Raw genomic sequence first — 26178 nt, forward strand, 5'->3', positions numbered from 1 at the left:
GCTTTGAGTTCAAGGTCTTTGATCCATTTGGAGTTGATTCTGGTGTAGGGTGATATGTAAGGATCTAGCTTTAGTTTTCTACATGTAGTTAACCAATTTTGCCAGCACCATTTACTGAAGAGGCTGTCTTTCTTCCATTCTATTGTTTTAGTTCCCTTATCGAAGATTAGATGGCTATAGGTCTGTAGGTTCATTTGTGGGTTTTCAATTCTATTCCATTGGTCCTGAGGTCTGTTCTTATGCCAATACCAAGCTGTTTTGATAACTATGGCTTTATAGTAGAGTTTGAAATTTGGTATTGATATTCCTCCAGCAGTGTTCTTTCCATTGAGGAGCGTTTTTGCTATTCGGGGTCTTTTATTGTTCCATATGAATTTTTGGATTGCCTCTTCTATTTCCTTGAAGAATGAGGTTGGAATTTTGAATGAACTAGAATCCAAAAAAACTATAGAAAGTGTCTGAGGTTTTTATGCTCTAGGCTGGCTACCTACCATTTGAGCCACAGCTCCACTTCTGGCTTTTGGGTGGTTAATTGGAGATAAGAGTCTCAGGAACTTTCCTGCTCAGCTTGGCTTTGAATTTTGATCCTCAGATCTCAGCCTCCTGAGTAACTAGGATTACAGGTGTGAGCCACAGTGCATAGCTAGGATTTTTTTCTGTCAGATTTTTTTATTTTAAACCTCAAACCACAACACCCTGTGACCTCCTATACAGGGAAAACCAGGATGTGGTTAACACTTAACATCAGATGGGTGGCGGCTCAGGTTGTTAAGCTGCTAAGAGGAGAGGCTTGGAAAATCCCAACCGCCAGCTCCTACCTCAAAGACTATGCATTCCATTTTCTTACACTCACCCATTCATACATGGGGCATATGTGGAGAGACCGGGTCTTTGTTTTGAACTTTTCCCCATTTGCTTTTCACCCATCAACTTCTCACTGAAACCCCTCCAAAGCCCAATGAATGGCTGACAATATCACAAAGTACAAAGATTCTGCAAGGTAGCCATTACTCAACTGATAGACACACACATTTTTAGTATGCCACCAAAATAGTACAATCAACACCTTTATACATGAGAATTTGTGTGCACTTTTATTTCTAAATGACAGCTGACAGAATAAAGGCTACTGAGGTCTATTAATATTTATTGTCATATAGATCATCAGCTGCTTTCCAAATAAAGCCATGATAATAATCCACATCTCCATCCATGTGACGGTTAATCTTGCTTGCGTAAATATATTCATGTTGTGTGCTTTTGTTCCTTCAGGTTTTATTTCACATCTTTCATTAAAAAGGGCATAGACTTCTAGGTTTTCTGGTGCTACCATAATAATTTCCACATGCTTATCTTTAATACAGAGAAAACACAATTTCTCTCTTGTAAATTTTCTCCCTCTCAAGGAGAGAAACCCTATTTTTTCATCTAGCTACCTTGACATCTTCCTATTGTGTTGCAATTGCTCTTCCCTTGAGGCTCTTAGAATGTCTAGGCATACAAACATTTCACTAAACCTTCAAGACAACATTAAATAATAACTTCAAAGGAAGATCCCCTAGTCTAATACGTAAGTTCAACTGAAACCATTTTAGAGTTTGCGACTGGGTCTCTGCCCCAGAGAGACTGGGTCTCTCCCCCATACTGTATTAGAAATGGGTATTAAATTTTAGCGAATGGCTTTCAGCCTCTGCTGGTCTGGCACATTCTTACTCCTTTAATATTAATGATAAGACTTCCCAGTCCTTAATTACCCTCATTTTACTGGGTAAAAAACACATACCGGTTAAAGTGCATTAGCTTTTGGATGTACAGCTCATATGCTATAAATACTGTGAATTTGTCTTCACTTGCTTAAATAATATTGGTCTATTCTTTTCTTCTTTAAAATAGATCAGATTTCTTTCTAGTTAAAAATTATACTGGTTCCCAACCCAGATGCCCCTCAGTAGATCAAGAAAATGTGGTATATACACACAATGGAATTCTATGCTTCCATCAGAAAGAATGACATTGCCCCATTTGTTAGGAAATGGAAAGACTTGGGGAAAAAATATTAAGTCAAGTAAGCCAGACCCAAAGAAATACAGGTCCCATGGTTTCCCTTATAATGCAGTAACTAGTATATGTCTAGGAAAACCTTATCAGATTAGCAGAAAAGCTCAAAAGCTATATACATATGACCATAAGATGATGCTAAGTAAAATGAACCCCAAGATACGGACACAAGAGGTTCTTCTTTGATGAGGTTTTTAATGTACTATGTGATTTTCTTTTGTTCCTTTTGTATGTTCTTCCTCCTTTGGTATGTCCCTGTTGTCACTGTATTTGATTTTGGTACTCTGCATCTTGTATATATATTTGTCTAATTTGAGGAGGGGAAGAAGGATAACAAAATGCTGAAATAAGCACACAGGATGACCCATTGCAACAATGAGAATCATAAGACACTATGTGGAAATGTACTTTACAACTTTGGGGAGGGGGGAGTAAGGGAGACTTGGAAGGGAGGGATAGTAGGAGAAAAACAAAAGAGGGGGTAATAATGCTCAACAAGAAATGTACTCATTGCCTTACTCAAGTAACTGTAACTCCCTGTACAGCATCTCTACAATAAAATAAAATCTAAAAAACTTATACTGGTTCCACAAAATGAACCAGGAGACATTTCATGTAAGTCTCAGGGTAGTACAAATAATACTAAAAACCTATGTTCTTTAAGGTTAAACTCAGCTAAAAAATTCACTGCTTTTCTCAATAGTACTCTCAAGCATCTTTCCTATCTCTTCTATGATGACCGGTTTCTTCAATTTTGGGTCAATTTAGGTCATTTGTATTTTACTAAGAAATCTTCCCTATGTTTTTAAGTGCAGTGCCTAGAGTTGTATGTACATGTTCATACAAAGCCTATTAGTCCCCACCTCCCCGACCCCATTCTCATTCCTATTAGCTATTTCTGCTCTCCTTTTTCTTTGCTAAGATAATGGAGCTTGTCATTGGTCTTTCCAAATAACCAGATGCTGGGTTTATTTCGCCTTTAAATTTATTGTCTCTTTCAGCTTTTATCTTTCCCTAGCCAGTCCTCCAAGTTTTTTTTTTTTAATTTAGCTCACTTTCTGAATGTTTTCAATGCATATTTTGTTTATTTTTATCTTCCTTAATACTGAAGGAAGTTTCCCTTTCTAGGTGGTGTATTCTATAATATGCAGAATTTTTTCAGAGAACAAGATAAAAAATTACTTGCTATGAAAATTATAAGGGCCACAATGCAAACTGAAACTGTGGCATTCTTAGAACAAGGGATTAGCAAATCAATGGAAGAAGAGGAGGAGCAAGAGGAGGAAGAGGAGAAGGGCGAGGAGGGTAAGGAGGTGACCTTGCCTCCATCAAATTAAAGCAAAACCATGGTCCTATGTTCACCCTGAATTTCACATTTGGGGGAAATGACTGGTTTCACAAGCAAAATATTTTTTAAAAAGGTTTAAAACATACATATACAACACACACGTACAGAATAATTTCTGTAGTCAAAATGTATTTTTAGTTTTCTCTTCAACCTTTCAGCTCTCATGAGGACAAAGTTCCAAAGCCAAACCACCACAGGATCCTGGATGGCAGCGGTTCCATTTCGGGTCACCACAGGGCTTGAAGGTGACCTAATAAAGTAGAAGCATCATCTGCCCAAGTCATCATAGAACTCTCGGGAAGTCAGAAGCAATCCTGCAGAACCTGCTGCCCTGGCAGGTGCAGAAATGTGCACTGTAAGAAGAGATCGCTTGGGGAGTGGGAAGGTGGCTCAGTGGTAGAGTACTTGCCTTAACATGCATGAGGCCCTGGGTCCGATTCCTCAGCACCACATAAGCAAAAAGAAAAAAAGCCGGAAGTGGCACTGTGGCTCAAGTGGTAGAGCATTAGCCTTGAGCTGAAGAGCTGTGGGACAGCGCCCAGGCCCAGAGTTCAGGCTCCACGACAGGACCCCCCCCCCAAAAAAAGAAGAGATCGCTGCATGACAGGTTCCATGCCACCAACTCAAAAACTGGAGCTGAAGAGACCAACGGGGTCTTGTGTATCTCAAGGCAGAGGAGGAGACACTGGCCTAGTTAGAAAACTGAGGCCAGAAGCGGGGCTGCTATGACTCTTAATCCTCACTACAGAGGAACATTATTGGTCCCAGGCCGGCTGGGGGCATTTGAAAATGACACTCCACGAAAATCACATTCATTTATGCTCTACTAATTTGGCATTTGTGATCTGGAAAGCATTCAGACTCACCATTGCCATTTTTAGACCCTATGACAACAGGCTAAGAAGGAAGCTCAGCCTACTTAAGGGAACACAGTTTAAAAGCTGTGACTCATATGTAAACAACTAACATGCGAATCATTTATCTGTTGGCGAGTGTTAATACTTTTATTTGGGTTGCTAACCAGAAGTCCTTGTGAGAACAAAAACACACAGAAAAAAAAAATCTTAGGATCTTCTGCTATTTAAAATTTCTACTTTGTTCCTGAATGCTTTCTCCAGGGAATCCCAAGAAATAAAATGTTACCTTCAAGCTCTGGTGTTAGCAGAAATCTGTTGTGACAGGAACCATTTCATGTCCCCAGAGTCTCCAGTGCTGTGGGAACTTCTCCTTAACCTGTATGCTCCATCATCCATGAACAGCAGTGGCAATAAGACTAAACTCTATCCTGCTGAAGCCATCTGCAGACCCTCATCTCCAGCCACAGGCCAGATACTAGCGCAGACATGAGTGAGCACAGTCAAGTCAGGGACATCGATACGACTGCTTTTAAGCACAGAAATGCATAGAAACATCCACTTGGGGCTCACTCAGGGTTCTAAGCCCACTGGGTGATTCTAGAGAACACTGGCGATCAAGCACCTTATTTTAGTCCTGTTAAACTGAGAACAACAGTCGCAAGGAGGGACTATGCAGAGTGCCTTGAAATCGCTCCACTTTCTCATCCAACTACTGCAGGGGTGTGACACATACCACAAACCCCATGGAGGCATGAGGAAAGTTGTTCTTGCTTGCATGGTAGTACGGTTGTATTTGTAGAGTGGGGAGGGTTTGAAAACAATACACAGCCATTCGTACCCTAAACGTTCACACATGTAACACCTCCAATCTCAGCAGTCACTGCTGCTTGACTTTCCACACCCTTAGTGCCCCATGTGTTCCTTCCTTCCATTCTTTTGTCCATTATTTCTCTCACCTAGCTCAAGCTATGCTGCCAGATCTCTCTGCATAAGTCACCTCAGTGTCAGCACAGCCCAATCTGTCCACTCCTTAGGCAGTGGTGCTGCCTCCCCCACATCCCCCCAGCCCAGGCCTCCCTCCAGTCAAACCCAGCTCTGTAAACAGGACACTGATTACATCTGATGGAGAGACTAGGTGTAATCTGCCAACTGACTTTGCACAGCTGAAACAAGCCACGGTCATGTTGGGAGGGATCCGGGGATCCCGGACCTAATTCTCTTCTGAGAATAGCTTTATTTCCATTCATGGGGAAGGAACTAAGGAAGCCTTCTACAGGCTCAGGATATGAACTGGGTTCCACCACATAAGTAAGCAAGGTTCATCCTCACACACAGGGAGAGAGGAGGGACCCGGACACTGGGACACTGAGACTCTGGGTCACTGACAACAGCCCAGGGGAAATAGGTGAACATCTGTACAGGGAATAGGGGCAGATTGGCCACAACAAAGAGGGCAGAAAGAGATGTGAGAAGGAACAGGACTGAACTGGAATATATTCAGAATTTTCCACCTGAAGGCAAGGGAAAGGATGGGGCCCTTTGTCCTGTCTTCATTACTGGTGGTTTCTACTACTTCTCTATCAATCTTCAGCTAATGACTAACAGATAGCCTTGAAATTTCAACATTCTACTTCCTACATGTTTTCTATTCTTACCCTACTCCAATTAATCATCTCATTTCCCTCTTCCAACTGACATGCTTCTTGCTCTTCTCTCTGTCCCCTTCTCCCCCCACTTCTCTCTCCCTCACCCCCCTCTGCATTTCCTTCTTCTTCTTTTCTCCCCTCCCTCCCCATCGCTCTAGTCAAAATAACCCATGCTCCTTAGGATTACAAAACAAACTTTCTGATATTTTTATAACAAACATTTCTTCCAAATATAACTTCCTTAATTTTGAAAAAGGGCAAACAAATATTTTTGCCAGGTGACTCTATTTTCCTTCCTTTAATCTCTGTTATGCCTTTTTGCAAACACAATAAATAGATTTGCCTGTTAGTTGAGGGCTTAACTGCTCAGGCTTCACCACTGCAGACTCAACAATCCAAGTGCGAGCTGGGCAGTGACCCACCATAAAACCACATTTGTTTGTGAGGAATTAAAAGGACTAATACCCTCAGAGCAGGAAATGCAAATCAGTCCCAATAAAAAAGATACCCATAACTGACTCTATGTGCCTGCTGTCTTTTGTAGATCTTAGAATATCTTGTAGTTGTTATTGAGTTGTTGTTGTTTAATTTATTTAATGAATTTAACTTTTGGTCTAAACATCTTCTATTGAGGTTTTTGGTCTAAACATATTCTATTGAGGTTTTTCACAGTCTACTGGATATTTGCCTCTAACAGCTGTGTTTTATTGGTGTGATGCAGAATTCTTTTTTTTCCTACTTGTTATTTTAAATTTTTTTGTTTTCTCTTTATTGTGGCCCATCTGATTTCCAAGTGGGGGAGTTTTATGTCATGTCACAAGTTTGTTTTTTTTTTTAAATCCATTCTCTGCTGTGCTTTATAGCACCATCTTGGCTTCTAACCTTTTCCATAAGTGACCCTCAGGAGGATGTGCGAAACTTCGAAACCTTTTATATAATGAGTCCTTAGTGTTATAAAAATTATGGAAATTCAAAATCTAATTTTAAAGAAGACTGACTGAAGCTTAGGAACATATGCAATTCACAGACACCTCACAATCTGTCACCAGTCAGCAGAATGATAAATATCTATAAAATGGCAAGAACAATGTACATCTAAGTAAATGATTATATTATTATTCCTTATTTCAGTGGCTGTTCCTTTGGCTGGACTGGCCTAACAAAAAGCTCTGCCCAGGAGATTTCAAGGTTTCTACTAAGCCATAAACATCCTGAAGCCAAAGACTAGTTTTAATCCCTTTGGTTTTATATATAATCAACTTGTCTTTGAGGCAAAATAAGACTATACAAAATAAATGCTTAGTATAAATGGATTACTGTTAGTTATGTTGTATGAATGCATTGACACCTATAAATGTGTCAAATAGCAAATTGGGCAATAAAGCCAGCAAGGATTCTCAATTCATAACTGCCAAATGTTTATTTGTTCATTTATTCCTGCCCATATGGGGACTTGAACTCAAGCCTGACATGCTCTCACAGCTTTTTCACTCGAGGCTGGAGCCTTACCACTTGAGTCACGTTTCACTTCTGGCTTTTTGCTGGTTAATGGAAGAGAATAATCTGACTGGGCTGGCTCCTAACTGAGATCCTCAGAACTCAGCCTCCTAAGTAACTAGGATTACAGGTATAAGCTATCTGCCCTTGGCTATTTTTTTACTTTTATTATTTTTATTGTAAGTCATTTTCTGAAACTAAGGGTGCTAGAAGCTTCTTTCTAACAGTTGGTTTGAAGTGGATTCCCTTAGACAGAGCAATACTGAAAAGTTTCTTTAATTGTGCCCTTAATAAATCATAGCACATAGATGTTATTTTTTCAAATGTTACAAGCTTTTAGGGTCTGATTCACTAATCTTCTCAGACAGTCTGGCAAGACTGAATTTATCTTGGAGATTAACTACCAAGTGGAGAATTTCATTTAATTATAAAAAAAAAAAGCAAAAAGAATTTGAAAAATGTTTTCTCCAGTCATAGTTATTTTAACATTCACTAATTTGGATGCAACCAACATAGTTTAGGAAAAAAGATCATCTGTTTCTTTGTATAAAAAGCCATGTTCAATTTTTTTTAAAAAAGCAAAAAAAAAAAAAAATCCAACCTCTTTCCTCTTGTACATTTACCAAAACTACATATTCCTATGCTAATATATTTTCTATAGTCTGCTAAACATCATTACTGCACCTATAAATGAATATTACTGCAGCCTGCCAAAATTAACCCTTTGAAATTAAAATTCAAGAATCAGGAAAATACTGAATCCAATAATAAGGGATTTTTTTATTATGTCAGTGACTTCACTCCCTGAAATCACTTTGGCTACAAGTCAGTTTGTGGATAACTTAAGGAGTAATTTGCAATGAACTTTTAATTTAAGTATGCACTGAGCTTGAATATCAACATTTACTAGCACACAAGCAGGGATGCATCCGCGTGTGTCGGGTGTATGTGCACACACACACACACACACACACACACACACACACACACACACACACACACACACACACACACACACACACACCACTGCAGCAGCAGTGGGGTGCAGATGCAGAGCCAGCTCACAGGGCCATGTACAGTCTAGCAAGCACATTAACATCAATGATGAGAAAATGTGCAGGAAGCTGTGTGCACTGAGCATTACCTCTGTGCTATCGCTGAGCCAGTATTCGTGGGAGTTGGCTCCAGGACACCCAGCCTCAGGACACCAAACTATGAGGAAGCTCAAATCATCTACCGAGAACTGGAACAATATTTGCACAGAACCTATGCTTGACCTCCGGCAGAGTTTAAGTCATGTCGAGATGACTTACAATACCTAACAAAATGTGCGTGATGGCTAGTCATTGTGCTCTCTTGTTTGAGGAATCACCGGTCTGTACATACTCAGTACACACACACACAATGTTTTTAACATGTGTATTTCCAATCTTGCTGACTGAAACCTTGGTTGACCCGGTGGATGGAGACGACAGAGATATAGACGGCTGACTGTGAATACACATGCAATGTACACATTAACATGAACAGAGTAATAGGATGAATAACACTAGCCAAGCAAGAGATGTGAGGTACTGGCTACTGGGTAAACCAAGAAGGTGATGAGGGCTGTGTGGCGTGTGTGAGGCAGGAATGGCGGGTGGCACCGCCAGGGACAGATCCTACCACAGAGAGGATGAATCCTGAGTCTTCTGGGGGAGGTCAAGGCAGGGTGGGGACAGGCAGGCTGGCACATCTACTTGTTGGAAAGGGAGCCTACACTCTCCTGTTTACATTGCTGCATCCGCTTTGGATGCCCGCAGCCCAGCCCCTCCCCCAACTTGACTGTGCAAGAGACCCCAGGAATCCAGCTAACTAGTAGATTCCACCTGGGCTCATGTGGGCCAGGGTCTGACATCCCGCCCCTCCAACAAGTTCACAGACCACGCACAGCTGCACGGAGCACACTGGAGTGGCACGAGGTTCCTGAGGGGCTATGGAGTCCATAAGACAAGGGAGAAAGAACCAGCTTCTTCTTACTAAGATGCCTGGACAGAAATAAAGAATGACATATACCAATGGCTATTTATCGCAAAGCACCGCACAAGTCATCAGTAGATGACCAATGGTGTACTCTACTCCAAGCGCACAACACAGTAAAGCCATGTGAGGCCATAGGAAAATGTTGGATCAAAGACCACAGAGTCGGCTCCTTAACAAGTCAACTTCAGTCTGCCTCCATTAAGAATTAGCACCTCTGACAATGTTGTCAGACACTTTGAATTCATATACTCTTTTGTAGAATGGGAACTTCTTCGTACAACTACTGAAAGATAATAATAATAATAATAATAATAATAATAATAATAATAATAATAAAGAATTACCACCTCAAAAATGAACTACATACAACTTTCGGGGGGAGATGGGAGGGAAAAATACTAAAGAGAGCAAAGGAAGGGGTGACATTGTCTAAAAAGAAACTCACTCATTGCCTCACTTACAAAGCTATAATCTCTGTACATCATCTTTATCAGCACTATTAAAAAAAAATCACCACCTCGGAAAACTTGGCCTTCTCAAATATACAGCAAGGTACTCCATGTGAAAATGGCTCAGTCCAAACTTCAGGGCCACGCCCTAAAGGGCAGTTTTATTTCCTCATTGGCTCAGTCGGGTCAAGTGTGGTGTCAGTAGATCAGATCAACACCTAGGTCCTGGCATCTGAAACTGACTGAATCTTTCTTCAGGAACTAGGGAGACCCAAAAGTCTAGAAGCCATTATCCCATCTCCGAAGTTACTTTAATCTAATTAAGGAGTCAAGAAGTGTGGAAGAATTCAGAGAGCAAGGCAGGGTGACAATAAAAGGTGTCAGAAATGAGTACATGATTAACTGAATAGTGAATTAATTAAACAGGCAAATTTTCCCAAAGAACTGAAATGAAAAATAAATGCCAACAGAGTGAATTAGAACCGGCAAGTTAACTAGTCTAGGCTGGTATCTTAGATCTCCACAGGGAACATGTGAGGCTAAATTAACTCTGAGGTGGTCTCAGGCTCACAGTGATGCAAGCAATGGATCTACTGCTATCCATCCACAGCGCAGGGCTGGGGAACTCAGTCCAGGCCCATTGAGAGACCAGGTGGCAGCTGGCCATAGCCAAGGAGAGCACGGTAGACAGCTTGTCTTGCCCCTCCTGCAGGGAGACTTCTAGGTGGCTGGTGGCTGGAAAACTACCAAGAGGAGATCGGGGAGGTAGCTCATGCTCATGAGCACAGTGCTTGCCTAGGATGCACAAGGCCTTGGGTTCCATCCTGATTAAGATCCAAAAGAAAGAAAGAAAAGAAAAGGTTGGGGTGGAGGGAGTACCACTGGCCTGTAATCCTAGCTAGTTAGAAGGCTAGGTCTGAGGCCTGCAATTCAAAGCTAGTCCAGGCAGAGAAGTCTGTGAGACTCCCATTTCCAAAAAAACAGCAAAAACCCAAAGCAGAGCTGTGGATCAAGTGGTATAGTGCTAGGCTTGAACATAGAAACTAAGGGACAGACATAGGCCTTGAGTTCAAATCCCAATTCTAGCACAAAACAAAAAAGGGGGGAACATATGAAATAACTATGGTTAGCTAGGTTCAAATAAGGTACACTGCCAATAATTTGAATTTGAAAGGTATTTTATTGCCTTAATTTTTTTATTGTGAAAATATCGTACAGAGGGGTTACAATTACATGGGCAAGGTGATGAGTGCATTTCTTATCAAGCATTGTTGCCTCTTTTGTTTCCCCTTCCCACCCCCCCCAATTGCTTTAATTTTTTATTTATAAGCTCCACCATTATTTTTGTCCACCATTTTTTTGGGGGGAGGAGTGGTCCTGGGGCTTGAACTCAGGGCCTGAGCACTGTCCCTGAGTTTCTTTGTGTTCAAGGCTAGCACCCTACCATTTGAGCTATAGCTCCAACTTGTGGCTTTATGCTGTTCAGTCTCAGTTGGCCTTACATCAAGACCTTCAGATCTCAGCCTCCTGAATATCTGGAATTACAGGCATAAGCCACTGGCAACTGGCTTATTTTACATTCTCCAGAGCAGAGCTGTCCTGTCTCAGCAGCAATGACCTTCAGACTAACTAGATACCTGTGTGCAGGGAGCACTACACAAAGCAGAGCTGCATCCGGGCCTCCACCCACTAGGTGCCAACAGCACCTGCTTGCCCGCCCACCTTCCCGCCCCCCCACAAACTGTGACAACTAAAAATGTCTCCAGATATTGCCAAATGCCCCTGGAGGAAACACCGATTGAGAACCGCTGCTTTTAAACAATTCATGAGATGTGTATCTATAATAAGACTTCAATATAGATTAAATGACTATTTTTAAAACCCTTTTATTCAGCCATATAAACCAGTATTTGTCTCAGAACTACCATCACTAAGGAAGCTCAAAGAAGCTAAGTCATACTTTTCCTCTCTCTCTCTCTTTTTTTAATTAATGGGGGCTAAACAATAAAAATACCATTTAGATTTAATAATTCCCTTGACACAAAGAATTCAGATTAGAAATCATACTCAATCCTATCCATCCAGGATTCTAGAATAAACATCACAGCCTACTCCGCCAACAGCCAAATCAGCCAGGCCTCAGGCAAAACTTGGTCTGGGAGAGAAGCCAACATGGACAGCTCAGAGCACCGCGGACACCCAACCCACCCCCATCCCGCCCGGAGGCCTACGCTGCCTCAGGATCTTTCGGCCACCCGCAATAAAAATAGTACCCATTCTGGAAAATAAAAGTAAGGCCAGGGAAAGAAGAAAGGTGCACTTGGAAAGTGTATAACAAATGTCCCCAGATTTCTTACCTGTCATTCTATTTTCAGAAGTGAGGGGAGAGAAGAATACTTCCACATTCAACTACTAAACAGGATGGAGAAGGTCCCAAGGGAAAATTAGGGTGGATCGCACGTTACTCCCATTCAATGATTCTCCTCAACTTTTTTCAGTTGTCCCTTAGAAGTCATACAAATAGAGCTGGGAAGGTGGCTCAGTGGTAGAGTGCTTGCCTTGCATGCATGAGGCCCTGGGTTTGATTCCTCAGCACCACATAAGCAGAAAAAATAAAAAAGCCGGAAGTGGCGCTGTAGCTCAAGTGGTAGAGTGCTAGCCTTGAGCTGAAGAGCTGAGGGACAGCGCCCCGGCCCAGAAAAAGAAGTCATACAAATAGCCACTATTCTATGGGGTGATGGTGTGTGTGTGTGTGTGTGTGTGTGTGTATGTGTGTGTGTGTGTGTGTGTGTATGTGTGTGTGTGTGTGTGTGTGTGTGTGTGTGTGTGTGTGTGTGTGTGTGTGTGTGTGTGTGTGTGTACTGGGGGCTTGAATTCAAGAACTATGTACTCTTGCTTGTCTTTTTCCACTCAGGGCTGATGCTCTACCCACCCTTGAGCCACACCTTCATTTCCAGCTTTTTGCTAGTTAATTGGAGAAAGACTCTCTCATATGTACCTGTCCTGGCTGGCTGCCTTTGCCTCTGAACCAGGATCCTCAGAGCAACTTGGATTACAGGCATTAGCCACCAGCACCTGGCACCTAGCATTTTTATAACTAGGAAATCTGCTTATCTTATTTTTTAGGCAGTCTCAACTGAACCTGCAGAAATCATCACTACATATTTAGGTCAGGAGAAAGAGTGAATTCTACCTGCCATATGGGCTGGACTAGAAGGCCATGCAGACAGAACTTCCATTAAGAGAAGGGCCAAAGGTTATGGGGATAAGAGCAGATGGTTGCCAGGGAGGCTGAAAGAGATCCAGGCAGTTCTCACCTGTAGCTGGGAAACCCAAAACCCCAAACACCATGGCTGCCACCACTGGGAGAGAAGGGGGGCCAGCAGCCCTTCAGGGCAGGCTCACCAGAAGGCCTATGGATTTCAGGACCACAAGCCACCTGGGAATCCCCCATCAGAGAGAAGCCGCTGCTTGCTGGGGTTCCTCCTCATCTGACCCAGTTCAAATTCCAGCAAGGGCAAGAGCACATAGCCAGAGAACCAGCTCTGCCCAGTTCCTACAGGTGGGCAGCAGAACGGCTGGAAGGAATCTCAACTGGAGGAAGATGGCAGAGTCCAGCCTGGGCAGTCCCAAGCAAGCAAAATGTTAATCAAGGCCTAGAATCAGTTTCTTGAAAGATCATTAACCAGGTGCTCAAGTCTCTTGGCGAGAGGTGAGACAGTTCACAGGTTGAAAAAAATATATGGCCACACATACCGTTTGGGCTATGCCAAGAGAAGGGGATATGAAAGGTGAAGCAAGAGCAAAAACAAACAGGGTCAACTTGGGGAAGGGTACACATTGCTTCCTCTTCTCCTAGATTTATTTTGTTTCTTCTGCTTCCAGAAAAAGAGTTTACCTGCTACGTCCTGTGCAAAGCAATTTACAGGTAAGGAAAGGTTTGTGGTACACAATGATCTCCTTGAAAGGAGATGGCTCTCGCTTCCAAATCAGACACAGAAAGCATGGCACATTCTTCATGATGTACATGCTCTGCTGTTCCCTCCACATGTAAGGATCCAACTCATGAGGCCCATAAGACATGCCCGTTAGGATGCCAGGGGTCAGCAGTTCAACTTCAGACATTATAAATGACCATGATTTTGAAGATTGTTAGCAAAAGTTCTTTCTGCTATCCTTTCAAATGCTACCACCCAGGCCTGGGTTTTCCTCCTCCTCTCCCTCTCCTCCCCCACCACTCAGAACATGCGGGCGCCTGGCTCAGCCTTGATCTAAGGCAGCCTGAGACTTTCTCATTGTTTATACAATCTCCCTACCCTGCTTCATGGCCCTGGTTTTCCATCCTGCATTACATAATTCAATTGTCCTCAAATTATGTGATTAGCCATAGAGCATAATTTGTGGCCAAAGTAAAAATAAATACATAAACAGCAGAAGAAAAGGAGAGCTAATACACCTTCCCTGCTGGCATGACCTATGTCAAATGGGAAGGCAGCTGATTCTGGAAAATCCATTGCCTTGTGCTACTGAATGACATTACCCCAAGTCCTTTCTGACTTAAAGGAAATACAAGTACCTGTTTTACTTTCTCCCAAAGGGGGTACAAGTTTCTAGGTTTTGAAAACTGAAGAGCATGAGAGAAGACAAATGAATAACCCTCTAGCTCGCAGGTACCGCATCTCCCATTCTCTTTAAGTTCTTCACCGGATGTCTATCCATATAAGAGCAAAATCATTAACTCGGTGAACACATGGGAAGAGCCAAGTGTGGTGTCATGTGACTGTCAGCAAGCATTTCCTGTAAAGGGATCACACAAACGAAGAAGGTCTGTGTACCCCAGAGGTAAGTCTGAAACCCTAAGAGGTAGAACATGGCCCATAGCGACCAACATGCCTGAAATTAGACCAATACATAGTGAAGGGGGTGGGGGTGGGGGGAGAGAAAAACCTATTTAACACAAGATCTGTCCTCATTTCACCTGGAATTTTTGGACCAAATTTCTGAGTTGTGCTGTGGCAGATCCCTCCAGTGTGTCTATTTCTGACATTTTCAGGAACACATGCCATAACTGATTCCTACAGGGGGTGAGGAGGCACGGGGCGTGGTGGATATAATGATTTCTCAGTGCACTAACACCGAACACAGGAGAGGTTGCACACCCGAACCATGCACATTTCTCACTGTCTACCTTTTGACTCTGGAAGCAGACCATTAAAAACACAATGCTTCACAGACATTTTTTTTTTTAAGCAAGTTTCTGAAGTGCCCACCCCCTGCACCTTCTGGCATGTGTAGGTTAAAGCGAATGGATCCAGGAGAAGAGAACCTTTCCTGGGTGCTGTTCACAGACCCAGCAGGAAGAAGAAGAAGAAAAACCCACCGGAGCCTGTGGTGGTACTTACCAATCCCCAGGCAGGGAGAGAGGCGCGCGGGTCGTGTGCAGATGGCTGGTCTGTCTCCCCTGCCGACAGCAAGAGCCAGAGAGCGATCCTGGCGGGCCGGGCTGTTCCCCGCAGGTGATCCAGAGCCAGGGGCCGGAGGGCGGGGCCGGGGAGGGGGCGGGGCCAGCGCGGCCCAGGTAGGGTCTCAGCACAGCACAGCACAGCCTGCACGCTCCAGCTGCAGAGGGCCGGGTGTGCTGTGCCGAAGCCTGCCTGGGCTGGCACAGGCTGCTGATGCCTGCCTGCCTGCCTGCCTGCCTGCCTTTCTCGAATCAGAAGCAAATTCAAATGTGGGGAGGGCAGAAACAGCTCAGCCGAGGCGACCCAGCCAATGACTATAGGAGGAACTTTGTAGATCACACACACACACACACACACACACACACACACTCACACACACAGAAAAGGAGTTCAAAGCACAGCCACACAACACGGCTCAGCCCCGCCCCCTCCCACCACACAAGCACACATGATGAAAATTAGCAAGAAGGGAGACCCTGGAAACTTCCGGGGTCCCCCAGCCATTCAGAATGTCCCTTTTTGAAAAGGAAAGCCAGCTTTTCCTAAATGTGTATGCCAATTTAGAAGGCAGAAAGCATTGAGGGACCAAGCAGCATCCTGTGGAGGGTTTCCCCATGTCCCTTACAAACAGGAAATGGGGCTACATTTTCATCAGCCAAGGCCAGCTTTGGGTCTGTCGGCGCCAGCTTACTAGTTTGGGGGTGCTGAGCAAGTTTCGGAACCTACAGCTCCCTCGGGTTCTTCGTGGGAACCCTGGGATCTCCTGCCCACTTTGTCCTGAGGAATCAGACTGGCATCCTTCTCCACAATCAAGGTGCCTTTGCCCTTCACATGATGACGGAACCTCAGGAGCTGGTGATACTAAACAACTGGCCCGAATCAACCATGGCTACCTCTCTCTCTGCCCCCCCCCTTCCTCATTCAGCTTCCTCTAAGAAGCTGATCTACACCCTGCAGGGTGGAGCTCATGGTACACTGCTTGCTTTGCATGCACACTGCACATGTACCATCCTGTGTTCCACCCCCAACACCACTACCCAAAGGAAGAACTGACCTCTCATGTCCAACACCAACAGCTGTTTCTCCTATGCTCTCTCCCCTCTGTACCAATGTCTCTGACAGGTTAAAAAGGCCATTTTAGAAGTCAGCCTTGAGTACAGTGTCAAAGAGAGACAGATCCCATGCCAATCCTCAAACCAAACCCTGTCAAGGACATGAAGCCACATGCTCACTTTAAGAATCAAGAATGTAGAAGAAGCAGGCCACCGGTGGCTCACACCTGTAATCCTCACCACTCAGGAGGCTGAGATCTGAGGACTGATGTTAGAAGCCAGCCCAGGTAGAAAAGACTCTGAGACTCTAATCTCCCCCAATTAACCAGCAAAAAGCCACAAGTGGAGATGTGGGTCAAGTGATAAGAGGGACAGCTTTGAGTGGAAAAGCTCAGGGACAGTGCACAGACCCTGAGTTCAAGCCCCAGTACCAGCACCAAAAACAAACAAAAAATGCCCACACATAATTGTGTCAGGACTTTTTCTAGATCCCTTTTACAGGCCATTATTTCTTACAATGGGATTAACAGCTAATAGATAATACAACACTTTAATAAGGGAAGAGCTGCCCCACCCATTCAACACTACCCTCCAGTAGTGACCTTCCCTGGGTGGGAAGGAAAGCCCCAGTCTCACCTGGGCCAAGAGGCCGTCATCGCCATCTAGTGGTAGATGCTTCACATTGCAGTTAGGAATCTACTCTCCAAAGAGGCAGACCATGGAATTCCTGTTTTATCTCATCTACTCTGACCCCTACTCTGGCTAGTCAAGGAGAGCCTTCATTCTTTCCCATCAGATCTAATTTCAGACCTTCATTATTTTCCCACAGGCTTGTCAAAATGCTTTTTCTCCATACCCATCTCCGTTCCCCACCTAACACCTGGGGATGTCGTTACAAAAATTCCAAAGCACATAGGAAAAAGAAAGAGCCAGGGCTGGGAAGGTGGCTCAGTGGTAGAGCGCTTGCCTTGCATGCCTGAGGCCCTGGGTTCGATTCCTCAGCACCACATAAGAAAAAAGCCGGAAGTGGTGCTGTGGCTCACGTGGTAGAGCGCTAGCCTTGAGCTGAAGAGCTGAGGGACAGTGACCAGGCCCAGAGTTCAGGCCCCATGACCGGACCAAAAAAAAAAAAAAAGAAAAAAGAAAGAAAGAAAGAAAGAGCCAGTATTATATTTCCTAAATACAGAACCAACTACTGAAAAATATAAGACCAGTCCAGAGAAGAGAGCAGCTGAAGACCCAGGAAATGGCAAAGAGAGTTCTTAGAACTGGGCCCTGAGCAATCAGACTTTGATGAGTTAAGGTAAGTTGTTCCCTATATCTATATGTATTGCAGAAAGTGCAGAAATAATATTCAAAGCCACGTTCCCAACTCCTTCTCTTCTCCCAAGCCTTCAGCTACCTGAAACACACCAGTTCCAACCAGCTCTCAAACATATGCCAATCTCAGGGAGAATTATCAGAGCAAATGGAGAAAGAATTTGGAAAATTCATACTTAAATGGCATCCCTGGGATTGTCTCTTACATGGTACTCGTGATTTCTACAGCAAGGGCTTGGCACACAGCTGTGCCCAGCTGCAGTACAGCTGCAAATCTATCAGAGTAGCAGCACTTGCTGGGAGAGTAACAGAAGAGGAGCTCTGTGAAGAAGTTCCTGTCTTTTAACTACATTACTCCAGGATAGTATAACTGTACAATTAAGAATCTCATTTATATGGCCAGGTGCCGGTGGCTCATACGTATAATCCTACCTATTCTGGAAGCTGAGATCTGTGGATCATGGTGTGAAGAGCCAGGCTGGCATTTCAATGAACCACCAAAAAGCCAGAAGTAGAGCTGTGGCTCAAGTGGTAGAGCACTAGCCTTAAGCAAAAAAAAAAAAAAAAAAAAAAAAAAAGCTCAAGGATAGCACCCAGGCCCTAAGTTCAAGACACTGGAACAAGAATCTCATTTATATTTAAATAGATGCTAGAATAATTCAAGAGCTAAATTTCAAGGTTTTCTGCCTTCCAATCAGTTGTATGCTCTTACATATAAAATAGTCCAAAGAAATCACCCATCTATTAAAATATTGTCAAAAAATACCATCCACACACCTAACCCTCCCTCCCTCCCTCCCCCTGCGCTCCCCCCCCCCCAACCCGGTATATTCACACACCCACTAACTGGCCTTGTTTTCTTCTTAGCCTCTGTGTTTTCAAAACCTTGCCAATTAATCACAAGTGTATATCCAAGGCCATACAAGCTGGACTAGAACATGACAATATCCAACTTCAAATGTTTAAAACAAACAGAAATGAAGCCAGCAGGTAGAACCCAAATTCTTTATGTCTAAAACATACATATGGCCAGATACCAGTGGCTCATGCCTGTAGCTACTCAAGAAGCTGAGATCTGAGGATGGCAGTTCGAAGTAGCTAGGATTACAGGCATGAGCCACCAGTACCTGGTTTTTTTTTTTTTTAATTAGTGTCTCTTAATCCAGGCTGGCCTGCAACTGCAACTTTCTATCTTCTGGCCACCATAACCTATCTTCAAGTTCACATCTTATCCTTTCCCGTTTACAATGAACACCCTTGCCATTCTCTCTTCTTAACTGTTATGTTTGTGGCACACTGAACAGGCAGTCAGCTGTGCCTCAGACTCCACATCATTTATGTTCCTGACCAAGGTCTTTAACCTCTTGGTTTCAAGCATGACCATGAGTTAAGGTATAGCTCTTTGTCCTACAATTTTATGGTCCAGACTCATGTATTTAGGCTTGAAAAACCAAGACAAACGCTATCTTATCAACAAGTATTTACCTACCAACCACAGTGCCTGAGGAGGCCACGTGGCTCATTCTGGACATTACCTTTCGGACACTTCAACCACTGTTCTATTCATGTATCATTTAGCACTCTGGCCCTACGTTAAGTGCCAGCTTAATGTGATGGTCTGTAAGAAGCCTGACTCACCAATAAACTTTTAAGCTGCTTTACTATAATAAGGCCCAAGTCTTCCTTAGGAATTCACTAATTCTATTGGAGCCAGCCTCAGTTCCAGGCACTACAGAGGCCCAATAACCAGAAGCAGCCTCTGAATTCTGAAATAGCAGTTCCCCTGATCAGAGCATGCAGAGCTCCACTCGCTGCAATACAATTCTCAACATGCTCCATTATTTCATTCACTGAAAAGAATGGCTTCCTATATGCTACAGAGGACACAAACACCACAAGCATCTCTTCTATAGACACCGGAGCCCGCTATTCAGGGACACAAGTGGCATTTAAACATCTCAAGAACTGTGATCAACAGTGAGTGGTCCATTCAAGCAGTTGAAGAACAAGGTCTGTTCCTCATCTTCTACTTGAAGGTAGAGGATGGGATAGAAATAAAAGGACCAAAACACTGGCTATGGATACGAAACATAAGTCTTCACTCAAATAAGTATAAGATAAAGTTTTATCTTCTAACCCAAACATCAACCTTTTTCCAATGATTGCAATAGCAACACAGATTTAATCATTTCTTGACCTCTCAGTTAAGTCAATTACAGAACTATCCATTATTCACAGGAAAACCATACACACAAATATACACACATATATCTGGAGAAAATGCTAATGCTAATACTTCAGATCATTATTCTACCCTTTCACAGCTAGGTAAGGCAGTGTATGGCTGTAAGTAGTTGGGACACTGAAGCAGAAGGATCACAGGTATCAGATCAGCCAGGACTACACAGGGAGTTCAAAGCCAGCCCCAAGATTCTGCCTCAAAAATAAGTAAATGTTTTCAGTAGGTCTCCATTTCTGTATTATGTTCATCTTATAAGAAGATGAGAGGGCTGGGAAAAAAGAGAATCTGAAATAACTTGTTAATTATATCATTTGATCTTTCTCATCTTTTTTTTTTTTTTTTTGCTGATCATGGGGCTTGAACTCTGGGCCTGGGCACTGTCCCTGAGCTCTTCAGTTCAAGGCTAGCACTCTACCACTTGAGCCACAGCACCACTTCCGGCTTTTTCTGCTTATGTGGTGCTGAGGAATCGAACCCAGGACCACATGCATGCTAGGTAAGTGCTCTACTGCTAAGACACGTTCCTTGTTCATTATTTCAATTTTTCTAGTGTTTCATCTTTACAATTTTTTTTAATATATAAGGATAGAGAGGTAGATATCTACCACTTGGATGTATGTTTGTAAGTTTCTTAGATATATAAAGATGTAATAATACATCCTTCACTATAGCTTTAGGATAAATGCTTTAAAGTGTGTTTGCTCGTCTAGGGCTTGAACTCCTGGCCTGGGTTCTATTCCTCAACACCACATAAGCGGAAAAAGCCGGAAGTGGCATTGTGGCTCAAGTGGTAGAGCACTCGCCTTGAGCTGAAGAGCTGAGGGACAGCGCCCAGGCCCAGAGCTCAGGCCCCACAACTGACCACCCCCCAAAAAAAAACACCCCACAAAATTGCCTTTAATGACAGCCGGGGGTGGGGGACAGGGGGGTTCATGTGAAGAAAGGAGCCAAACCACTGGGCAAAGAAGAAATTATCCTCAGCTGACCAAGATAGAGCCAACACCTTCACCTTCTTTCATGAAGCTTGTGACTGAGCCTCATGGCTGGCAGCTACTTTCAAGAGAAACCATCAGAGGAGCTTGCTCTGAGTGTGGACACCCAGACAGCCCAGCACTTAAATGAGTCCAGCAGAACTGGTTCAATGCACCTAGAGCAAACTGAGTCTTAATTCATACCAATTTATCCTCTGGGTTCATTTCACTCTAGGATCGTGGCTTGGGATGTATTATTGATCTCACCTCCTCTGGGTAAAGGTTATTACCTGTGGTTTTGGAGTTTGGTTAGAATGAGAGAGAAAAACTCCCCGGAGTGTTCCCAGGCTGAGGAGCCAGCCAAGGTTGAACTTTGAAGACAAAAGAGCCTGCTGCCTTTCAAACAGCAGGCTGAAGGGGGGGGGGGGGGGTGGAGGGAGGGAGAGGGGGAGAGAGGGGGAGAGAGAGAGAGAGAGAGAGAGAGAGAGAGAGAGAGAGAGAGAGAGAGAGAGAGAGAGAACAGCAGCAAAAAAATCTGATGTGGGCTTTATAAAGTCTAAAAATAGGCATTTGCAGGAGAATGGTTTCTTTAGAGAATAATGTTAAGGATTCGGGGGAGGTGTCGGCTGCTTACTTCTTATCAGCCGAGGATAAAGGTTTTGTGAGCAGGTCTAGGATGGCAGCGCCCAGGGAGGGCCTCTTTGAGGCATCTGGGGCCCTGGACAGGTGAAAGAAACAGCTTTTGTTCACAAGCCAGCAGCAGGGCAAAGGGAGCAGAGGGAGAAGGTCAAGCTCGGTTTCTGATTCAAGACAGCACAGCTGAATAGAAGCCAAACAAATTTTTTTTAAAAACCAAACAAACTCCCTGCCTCTATGTGGCCCCACACAGACAGACGGACAGATTGGAAGAGGATCAGGCCACACAGCCATTTTTATTCCAGGTAATTCTCTCACTTGCAAGACTAATAGATACTGAAGACTTGGAGAAAGAGACCGACTTCTCCATAACAGCATAAAATGTACATCTGCTTAACTCCCATTCATCAAAAGCAGGCCGGTGCAGACCACGCCCACCAAAGGGCTGCCCACTGGCAAGGTGAAGGGCACAGACTATGAGCCCGGCAGTCACAGCACTGAAGAGGGAGGCTGGGCTCTGCCTCATGTACCCTGTGGCACCTAGAAGCACAGGCTGGGCCACAAGGAGGAGCACAAGTCTGGTCTAGTCTCCCCCTGTAACTAGAAGTCTTTGGGGGTGGGGGGGTCCACAAGCAGCTTATCTGACTCAGTTTCCCCAAATGCAGAGCTAGGCTCACTCCATGCCCACCATGTCTTGCTCTAGGTCACCTGAATCACCATCTCTGGGGTGAGAGCCAGCAGCAATGTTGTTTTGGTTGGTTGTTGTTGTTTTTTTTTTGGGGGGGGGGGAGAGGGGGAGTTGTTTTTGCTGGCCCTGGAACATGAACTCAGGGTCTGGATGCTGTCCTTTAGCTTCTTCACTCAAGGCTGGTGCTCTACCACTTGAGTCACAGCTCTTACTTCTGGCTTTGTTTTAAGTGTTTTATTAGAGATAAGAGTCTCACACTCTTTCCTGCCTGGACTAGCTTTCAACAGTGATCCTCAGATCTCCCCCTCCTGAAATGCTAGGGTGAAAGATCTGGCAACCATGTATCTTTGAAGCCTCTCATAACATTCTGATAGAAAGCCAGGCTTGAGAGCGGCTGGTTCTAGGGGCTCCGTTTGCAGAGTGCAATGAAACCCTTGACAACACTGGCTGGAAATGGTATTTTATTGGCATTTTAATGGTCGTTTCTTTCATCTAAAGTGAGGCTAACTACTTCTTTGTGTTTAACAGCCACTGGGACTCCCTTTACCCAGAGCTGGCCCATTTGCCTCCTCTGAGGATCATTCTTCAATTAGGTAATCTGTCTTCTTATATATCTCACTATATGTTAAGGAAACTAGGTCTTACTCCCGTGGTGAAGTGCTTGCCTGGCCGGGGTGAGGCGCAGTACCAGCACCGCAAAATAAAAGTTGAGGAAGACTGTTCAGTTTCATGATGTCTGGTATGGAAAAGAGATGGATGCTTCTGGAATTCAGTTCCAGGATCTCGTGGCTAACCTCTAGGCTCCGTAGGAGGAGCTGATGGGGAAGGCCAGGCTGCCCTTAGCCAGCCTCGCGGCTGGGAAGGCCCTGCTTAATCCTTCCAGTGGCAGCTGAGGGAGCCTGCATTTGTTGCTTAGCAGTACTATGCACTGCTGGTGCTAAGTACCCTGTAAACAGACCCTGCCTGGCCAGTCCCCCTGGGGGGAGAGGGGAACGGTGGGGAAGACGGGGTACAGAAGAGGGAACAGAGCCAACCAGGCTGGGGAATCGCACCTTTTTGCACCCCAAAATCCAGGCCTATGAGCCGGATGTTGCAGGAACCTTTCAGAACAACTGCAGGTGCTGACCGGGCAGGCCTCTGGAAACTTCTGCAGGACCCCAGATGTGCCTGCCATGGTCTCTGAAATGGCAACGAGGCCTTGTTCCCAGCCACTATGGGCTGCTGGCAGGAAGCGGGGCGGGCAGGAGGGGCAGCCCCCTGTGCGGATCCCCCTTCCCCCCCCAGACAGGAGGGGGCGCCCCTAAAACTGCTCCTGGCAGTACAGGAAACCCTGGAGGCAGCAAAACACAAGTCTCCTCCCTTTACCTAGGGGATTCTTCTAAAGCTGTCATTCCTTTGGCACCAGAAGTTAAAATACAGGCTACAGAAAAAGAAAGAGGACCCAAGTTAGATGAGTTAATAAGCAAATGGTTCAAAGTTAGTCACGTTGCTACCATAGGGTTTTTGGTTGTTGCTGTTTCTTGCAAAATGTAATGGCGAACCAACTCAAATGTAAGTGAACCCCATCTGAGGAAAAATCTGAAATGACAGCCACAAGATACAGAGAGCTGGGGTGGGGGATGGGAGGTGGGGGGGGGTGCACAACTGGCCCAGGATTCTGGAAGGTGAAGTCAGACACACACTGCCAAGCCTGCCCATACTGGTGATGATGACGATGAAAACAACAATATCTTAGTCTGATTAATTTATAATCAAAAGACAAAAACTGATCCCAGTCTGGGGCTACAAGGCCAAAATCCTCGGGATGGAAGCACTATACACTCACTCACCGGGTAGAAACAGAAGAACAACCTTTGCGCATCATACCCATGAAGCTTACTGCTCTCTTTCCTTTGGGCGGTACAAGGTTTTTAAACTCAGGACTTCACATTTGCAAGGGCGTTGCTCTACTGCTCTGTCAGACAGGCTGGGTCTATGACCTGCCTACCTCCCCCATCACTGGGATGGTAGATAGGAGTGCGCCACTGTGCCAAGCTGTACTGATTAAGGTAGAGCTCAGTAACTTTTGGCTGGCATCAGACTGCAATCCTCCCTATTTCCGCCTCCCAAAAACCTGAGCTTATGAACTTGAGCCACTGTCCTTGGACTATCAAGCCCTTTCCCAAAGGCCTCCAATCCCTTTCACCGGGGAGCGCTCTTGGACTTACCACCTTCATCTCCTAATATAATCACATGGGGCAGCACTTGAATTTGGGAGGGGACGCTTCTCAACACAGAAATGCTCAAAGGATCCAGCTAAGTGGTTTGGGGAGAAAGGCTGAGGGCTTTCATCCCCTACTCACACAATCAGGACAGCCGGGACTCTTTTCTGGGGGAAAGAATCAGAAGAGATGCCCCGTTCTTCAGCAGGCTCTCTATGTGGTGTCTGGAATGGATACAACTTGTGTCAAGTCAACCTCAGGCCCTGCTTGAAGCATTCGCAACCTTAACCAGGAGAAACACCCCCTGCTCCACCCCCCCCACACACACACACTCTAACCATTAGATCTAAGGCAGCACGGCTCCCCTCAGACAGCATGTTCCTTTTCAGCTGAGACATTCGTTTCATTTGTTTCTTGACTTCTTCAGTTTTTTTCCAGGGACAAGGTGTTTAAATAAAAATGAACACTTAAGCCAGGCGCTGGTGGCTCATACCTGTAATCCTAGCTACTCAGGAAGGTGAGATCCAGATGACCATGGTTCTAAGCCAGCCCTGGCAGAAAAGTCCACAAGACTCCATCTCCAAAATTACCAAAAGCGGGTCTGGAGGGGTGGCTCAAGTGGTAGAGCACCTGGTGAGCAAATGTGTAAGGCCTTGAGTCCAAATCCTGACATTGCCAGAGTAAATGAACAAGAAGACCTTGTATTTATAAAATGTCTTAACATTATCAGGATTTATCGTGTGAAAGCATTAGCTCATGAGAACCTACTACTTTCCAATTTGGGGGGTGGGGGGGGGAGTATTTAAAATGCATTAATCCTGAGGCCACTAGAAAAACCAGGCAATTGTCCTATTCACTCTGGTAGTAAATCTTAATACCAAAAAAAAAAGTATATTATTGTTCTAATATCTGAAAACATGAAACATATATGGCTTTCTTCTTAGTTTTGCTTTTGTCTGTTTTTGCAGATTTTATAAGACAAAAAGGAAGCCAGGCCCCAGTGGCTCAGGCCTGTGATCTTAGCCACTAAGGAAGCTGAGATCTGAGGCTGTGATTTAAAACTGGCCCACCAGGGTCTGTGAGATTCTTATCTCCAAATTAACCACCTAAAGGCCAGAAGTAGAGTTGTGGTTCAAGTAGTAGAATACTAGCTTTGAACAAAAAAGCTAAGGGACAGTGCCCAGGCCCTGAATTCAGGCAGTCTCCAGTACTGGCAAGCACGCGTGTGCATGCATGCATGCATGCATGCATGCATGCATGCGCACACACACACACACACACACACACACACACACACACACACACACACACACACACACACACGAGAAGGGATGGGTGTTATCTCAAAATGTATAGGCCAACAGGCAAAGCCTGACCCATTTCCCCGTGGGTATGTGAGGCCCTACTTGGTTTTAAATTCTTTGCTGCCAAAGACCCCTTGAGGGATGTGGCCAAGATTCCATGGACTCCCTGGCTCCCAGAGTTCTTCATCAAGACACAACTCATACTACTACTCAAGAGCATCAGAAGGAAATTAGGCAGCCTTCTATTTAAAAAAAAAATAAATGATAAAAACACTTGCTGCAATTTATTCCGAGGGTCATTTTGATCAATGTGAAAAGTAACATCACTGCCACGTTAGCGACACAGAAAAGATAGAAATAGAAAATAATGTCAAAGACCTTTCTATCCTCTTCTGAGTCCTTTAATTGTTTTAACGGCAGATTGC

The 26178-nt window shown here is 44.4% G+C and overlaps 1 protein-coding gene across 5 annotated transcripts in view; it reads right to left on the reverse strand.

Moving 5' to 3' along the window:
* Nedd4l (NEDD4 like E3 ubiquitin protein ligase) overlaps positions 1-26178 on the reverse strand; it is a 303787-nt gene that overhangs the window by 170486 nt on the left and 107123 nt on the right. The window contains exon 1 of one of the 5 annotated variants that reach the window (XM_070029056.1): positions 15280-15391. The exons of the other annotated variants lie outside the window; for them this stretch is intronic. The gene's annotated coding sequence lies outside the window, so the exon portion shown is untranslated. Of the gene's footprint in view, positions 1-15279; positions 15392-26178 lie in introns of those variants that run through there. 5 annotated transcript variants of the gene reach the window in all.

The sequence above is a fragment of the Dipodomys merriami genome, unplaced genomic scaffold (genome assembly GCF_024711535.1).
Source record: "Dipodomys merriami isolate MVZ:Mamm:240054 unplaced genomic scaffold, mDipMer1.0.p SCAF_2, whole genome shotgun sequence".
NCBI classification, from domain to species: domain Eukaryota; kingdom Metazoa; phylum Chordata; class Mammalia; order Rodentia; family Heteromyidae; genus Dipodomys; species Dipodomys merriami.